This window comes from Stigmatopora nigra, chromosome 1 (genome assembly GCF_051989575.1).
Source record: "Stigmatopora nigra isolate UIUO_SnigA chromosome 1, RoL_Snig_1.1, whole genome shotgun sequence".
Taxonomy (NCBI): domain Eukaryota; kingdom Metazoa; phylum Chordata; class Actinopteri; order Syngnathiformes; family Syngnathidae; genus Stigmatopora; species Stigmatopora nigra.
In genome coordinates this window covers 14,689,662-14,696,669 of record NC_135508.1, presented here as the reverse complement: position 1 = coordinate 14,696,669, position 7,008 = coordinate 14,689,662, and positions in this window count along the sequence as shown.

Sequence of the window (7,008 nt, the reverse complement as noted above, 5' to 3'; positions counted from 1 at the left end):
TCCCATGTTTCTCTTGGCTTCTGAGATTGTACAGTACATAATTACAGCACAATAAGGTCAGATGGTATGACGCGCTTGTCTCCGACAAGAGATGAGTGTGTAAAGATCAAATCAGTGCTGTCTCCATGGTAACACAACTCGTGGATGTTGATGACTACATTAATGGTGCTGCATATGACTATAAAATTGGCTTCCCTTTACCCCCCCTTGCCTCCTCCCTCCCTCAAGCCCCTGTCATGTCAAACATGATAAGCTAATGTACATAACTTGTGAGTTGTCGAGGGAGGGACTTCACTCTAACGAACCAATCCTGTTTTTACATAGTAATAATTTATTGAATTGAGATTAATTATGTCAATCATATTCTGTTAATTGATGCAGGTATTTATGTTTATTTTTGTATTTGTTTTCTATCTATTTGATATTGTTTAATCACTCAGTGGCCATATCTTTGTTATAACTTACATTAAGATGTAAAAAAAAAAAAGGAGATTTTTTTACTCATTCCGTCTATATGTACATAATAGACTAGGATGTGCGTGTGAGTGTGTTGTACACAGTGTGTTTGGAGACAGGTTGTTCTTACTACATCATTATCTTCAGACTGAAACTTGTTGATGGTGTTAAAAAAATTAAAAGAAAAAAAAGAGCTCAACAAGATGTGTGGATGATTGTAGATGGGAACTATTACTCAAGTAAACATGGCTGCACATTAAAACGAATGGTTCTGTATCATATTTATTTTTTTAAAGGATCTGTATGCTAATTGTGATTACTATTTTATTTTTAATATACCTGAAATGCAGTGGCGGTCCGTGAATTTTCTAGCGATGCCTTCAGCTATCTCTGAATCCATCCAACCCTCAAAAACCATTTTATGGCTATAAAACCTCTATTCCAACTACAGCTGTGACACTTAAAAAATCATCAATAATAACCTCATACACTTGAAATATTATTTAGGAATATAGCCATATTTTACTCACCAATAATCCTTTTTACCTGTACACAATAACTATCCTCCTTTCTTTCCTCCTTCTCCTTCCTTGTTGCCATTGAAGCTAATGCTGAAAGTCGAGCCTATCCTGTCGTATTCCTGGCAAACATTTTTATTCGATTCAGGCCTGCGAGAAGGCAATGACGTATCCCTACGCCTGCGAGAAGGCAATGACGTATCCTTACGCCTGCAAGAAGGCATTGTGGTTTTGCCAACTCAAAATCTGATTGGTTAAAGCAACAGTCTTATCGATGCTTGTTTAATGCAGCAGAGCCTGCCTGCGGAACTGATTGTGAAGGCCTTGAGGCAGATTTCTGACTGTGGCAACAAATAATGGCTAAAATGTGATCGGTTAAATGCTTTAATATGAAAACACTCATCTGGAAGCAATGCAACCAGGGGAAAAGCAATGAAAGGAAGCTAAGAGACAATTTGGAATTATTCAATAAGTACTCATGGACAAAATATAATTAACATCAGTCTGTAATTCAGATATTTCTTAGGCCAGCAGAGAAGGCCTTGAAGGCCCTGACGACACACCTCTGATGAAATGTTTGAAAATGAGTGCTATAAACATGGGCGCAAGCTGAGAACAAGTGCTGAATCTTTGCGTTGTACAAACTAAGTCTTCTGTCAAAATGTCCGATCCAAACGTCCTACTGGAGGTAAATTTGACACCTAAATTAGTATGGTGCACTTTCCGCTTCTTTTGTTTAGATGCATAAAAGAATAAACAAATGGAATCTAAAAGGAAAATAATCCTTAAGGAAATATTTACATGCAGTAATATTAAACAAGTGTGGTACAAACACATTATGTAACGTATGTGGTCAATAGATTAACACTCAGCTATAAAGCTACCACAAGAAAACACAGTATGACAGAGAAACACGTCAAAAGGCAATAGCATGTTTAAAACAGGACTCGATACAAATGATGATAGTCCTCACGGATTTTAACAGATGGGTGAATGCATTGGAAGTCTCGATGAGTAGGTGGAAGGAACCCTGTGAGCTAAAATTTGGAAACCGCTGATGAGAGAGCTGAGTCCCAAAAGCACCAATAAGAGCGTCACGTCTGCACTGTGGACTGACATTACCTCTATAAACGCTGAAATCTGTTTTTTTTTTCATTAGAGACTACTAGATGCATACTCTGATGGATTGTTGTGAAAATAATTCTGAGACTTTTTGTACTTTCAGTGTTAAAATTACTAAAAAAGCATACATTTTCATGTATTTGTACTTTTAAGTTATGAGTTGGTCTCTTAAGCAATGATATTTAAAAATAGGAATGGTTTATGGTTCTGTCTGTCAAAAGGGTTCACAAACCCTGATCTGGAATCTGAATTAAAATAATCAAAAAATGTTTAATTACAAACAAATAAATATAAACATTGTCAGGATTCGCCTTCGGCTATGCAGCAAAGTCAAACCCATTTTCGGGAAGCAGAAAAACGACAGGGAAGAGTTTGTGCACAAATTAGGATGTTGATTTAAAAAAAATAACCATGCAAGCAATTAAAACTAGGCTAAAGTTAACTAAATTAAAACTAAACAGGGAAGACGCACACCAACAAAGAGGAAAACATCACTTACTCAAACAGGAAACAATACTCCAACAAAGACAAGTGAAACACGGGGTTTAAATACACAGACAAGGGTAGATGACAGATCACAAACACCTGGGTCACACAAGGGAAGGTAAGCCAAGAGGGACACATCAGGCAAAATGTATACAAATTATACAGACAGGACACACAAGGAAAGCACACCCATCCACCAACCCCAATAACGTGACAAACATAAATCACACTGAAGCATAAAGTTTTAAAAAATGGCAGGAGAGGCTGTATGTGTGCTGGAGTCATTTGTCACCAATTAGCTGGAATCTTCTTTTTCTAACTTATCCCAAAGGTGTTCTTTTGGGTTGGGGTCAGGACTTTGTAAAGACCAGTCAGGCTAAAAACAACAGGCATGACTTTACTCAATTTGGACAATAGTAAAGTCAGTTTTGGAACACGCTATTTCCAAAACAGCAACAAAGATGGGCGTTTGAAATCTCATGCAAAAACACATGTTATAATTTAGTGCAGAATCTAGGCTTCCTCTTTTGGACGCTCATTCAATCAAGATTGGCCCGGAACCATAGTTCCTGCACATCGATGGGTTCATGCCCAGAAAATTCTGCCACATCTACTCTACTGTGACTAAAACTGGAGCTCCTAAAATTCTTGTCTTTCTTTTTCACCAGCATTTTCTCCAGAGACAGCAAAAGAAGAAGGAAAAAAAATCTTCCTCAAGGCCACGTTGTTTGATCTCAGCACATCATCCTCCATCTTGAAGATGATATGTTTATTCAGTGGGTGTCTGAGAGCTCTCCTTCTAGGTCCTCAGATTCCTTTGTTGGTGTACTTCGTTCCGTCATCCTATTCAGAGCATACATATATTTGTCAGAATTTCATATTGAGAACCATTTAATAAGAATAATTCATACTGTAGGTTGATTCAGTCTCTTTTTCCATTTCAAGGAAGATCAGCCATTTAATCTACTAATGATGAAGTTTGTATTATTGGTAATCTTTTAATATTAGAAATGGGAAGTACCACAGTACAGAAGCCAAGGTGAGGCTTAACAGAGTTAATAATGTGATCAGATACCACAATCTTAGGATAACTGTTCTGTGTGAGACCTGGTTGCAGGCTAAGGACATTTTTCCACTAATTTTAGTGTCTGCTTCAGACTTTGTTCATTCAAATTGCACGGCCTAATAGTAATGTTGTTTGCCATCATCGCCCAATATGCTCTCCATTGAAATAACATGCCACAGTCCCAAATTAGGATTTGTACACCCCTCAAACTGACATTATGTGATTTGTTACGTTATTACCGCTCTACATTACTATTTTCCAGTTCTGCATTCTTTCTACGGTGGATTAAAAAAAAATACTGAACATAGTTTTAGTTGTAATGATATAATATTTTGCTCACTGTTCCGAAAATGCATCTGTATAAAGGCCTCCTGTCAAATCTGCAATTGATTTAATTGCCCTGAGATTACACAGGAAATATTGAATACAGGTTTGGAGGATACATTTGTGCAAATTTACTGCAGCTCAATTACAATATGAATGTTTTTATACCCACATATAAGGGAAAATCCCTCTACCTCAATTTGATACGTATCATCTGAAACACTGCTGCCTCCTTGCGACCAAACTAGGCAACTGCAACACAAACCAAGGATGTTTAAACTTAAAGTCAACTTCATGAGATCAAGCCTCCTTTCTAGGCTCTAACAACGCTCAGAAGTTATGTATGTTGATATAGTTCACAACAGACTTTATTGCAAGGTCTATCAATATAGGAATATCAATATATATATATATATATATATATATATATATATATATATATATATATATATATATATATATATATATATATATATATATATATATATATATATATATATATATATATATATATATATATATATATATATATATATATATATATATATATATATATATATATATATATATATATATATATATATATATATATATATATATATATATATATATATATATATATATATATATATATATATATATCCACTCCCGATTCGTGTACATTGTACTGAAGATATGCCGAATGCCGTTGCTAAGGGAAACAACACATGGAATCAAATCTTATTGTCGTGCAATCTACCAGTAACACTTTAGCAATATACTGGAAGCTCAAAATCTATGTATTGAGCACCCAGTTCTAAACCTTTTTACTGCGCGTATAAATGAAGTGGAAAATGAAAAAAATATGTAACACTCTAAATTGCCCTTAGGTATGGGTGTGAGTGTACATAGTTGTCCATGGGATAGGCTCCAGCACCCGGATGAAGTTGTTCAGAAAATGAGATGAGATGAGAAGTCTGCTGACTTCTGAGATTTCAATTGCTAGAACGCTGAAGTCAAAGCGGCGGCCCGGGGGACAAATCTGGTACGCCGCATAATTTTATGCGGCCCAAGAAAGTTAATCACGAGTGCCAACTTTCTGTTTTAGGATCAAGTTAAAATGTAGAGAATAGATGTATATTACATTTCCTGATTTCCCCTTTTTGAAAACAATAATTGTAATTTTTTAATATTTTTTTCTGTGTTTTTAGTGCAAAAATAATTTTGTAAAATTTAAAACTATATCTAAAAAAGCTAAAGTAATCCGTGTTTTAGATCTATGAACGGAATATTCAGGTCCATTAATACAGTTCTTTTAATCCATTTATTTAAAAAAATGACGTTAACGTGGCCCGCGAACCAACCCTTGGGCTAGAACCTAAAATGTAGAAAAGTATGTTCATGTTTTGCTAATGCAGGACAAAAATCTGAATATTGTCATATTTGCTAAACAAATGCAATAATAAACAATAAAATCAATAGGCATAGACATTTATTGTAATTTTTTTAATACTACATGCACTGCAGCGCCAGTCTTAGCATTACGACAATTGTCAACGTATACATTTATTTTTAAAGGCACACAGCAAATCTACCTTGGCACCATTACAGCAGCACATATTACTACGGCAAATATTAACTACAACACACACAAAAATAGTTAAACAATACATTGTATTAACATTGAACTTGCTTGTCATAAAATATTTATTTTACCATGAATGAGTTGACACAAAAAGGCGGCCCATGCTCATGCAAGGGAAGTAATCAGGTACAGATTCGATGAATGATTACCTGAGTAAAGCAACACTGTGACCCATCGGGCACAAACTCAATATTTAAAGACACCAGAGGAATCAAGAAAAAAGAAAAAAATAGAATAAAATAATAATATATGCAATCACGTTACACTTTATAGGCACTTGTGGAAAAACTGCATTTTAATGAATAAATGTCGTCTATCTAAGTGGGTCCCATGTCAAGTCATACATTTGGGGGCCCTATATTTTGGTTCAAGGTCGATACAGACCTGTAAAATGCTAAATTTATGCATCGTCAATTTAAGGTGTCCCATAGTTGGCTCAGATGGGCTCCAGCACCCCCGTTACCCTTGTGAAGATAAGCGATTCATAAAAATGAATGAATAAATACTGTAAAACACAATCTGCGTTACAGCATTCCCTGCCATTGACAAAGGGTAGATGTCCAATTTATTTCAATTAGGAGACTGGCTTTGAATGTTGATTTTACAGTACCATTGATTGGACTCGGCGTCCAATCCATGTGGTCTTGCAGGGGCTAATGAAATACTCCAATGGATTAGACGCCCATTGCCGTCAATAGCAGCTGATGAGTTTTTTCAAATACATACCAAATTGTATTTTTTTAAGAAACATTATCCCTTCAAAATTCGAAGCTTTAATAATGTTGGTGGGATTTCTAGTGATTTTTCTTCAAAGTTGGGAATTTGTACAATTTCAGGGCCTCTAAAAAGGGTATTGTTTTGGACTACAGTGTTCCCTCGGTCATCGCGGTTAATGGGGACCGGGACCACCCGTGAATCTCCGCGAAGTAGGGATTCCCCTTCAAAAATGCTTAATTTGAATTTAATTATTATTAATTTTTTTTACCCCCCTGTATACAGTACACCATATAGAATACGGGTAGAGAGAGTGAAATTCATGTTATAACAAAAAAAAACAGTAAAATACGTTGTCTCAATGTAATATTTGTATTTTTATTTTTTTCCCCAAAAAATCCGCAAAGCTCTGAGTCCGCGGTGGCTGAGCCGCAAAGTAGCGAGGGAACACTGTATTTTCTAAAAGCTTTAAAATGTTGATATTATAAATGTATGCATATTTAGTTAGTAGGTCTGTCCATATTTCTATTTGTGTGGAATACAGAAAAAATAATAATATAGGTTAAAGATAATAATGGCAAGTTGTTGTTGGTGTCAGAAAAATAAGTGATTTTTTTTAACATCATCAATGTGATTCATTTTTGTTGCAATAAATAACAGTCTCCTACTTGGCTTGCCTTGCTACATACAAACAACCT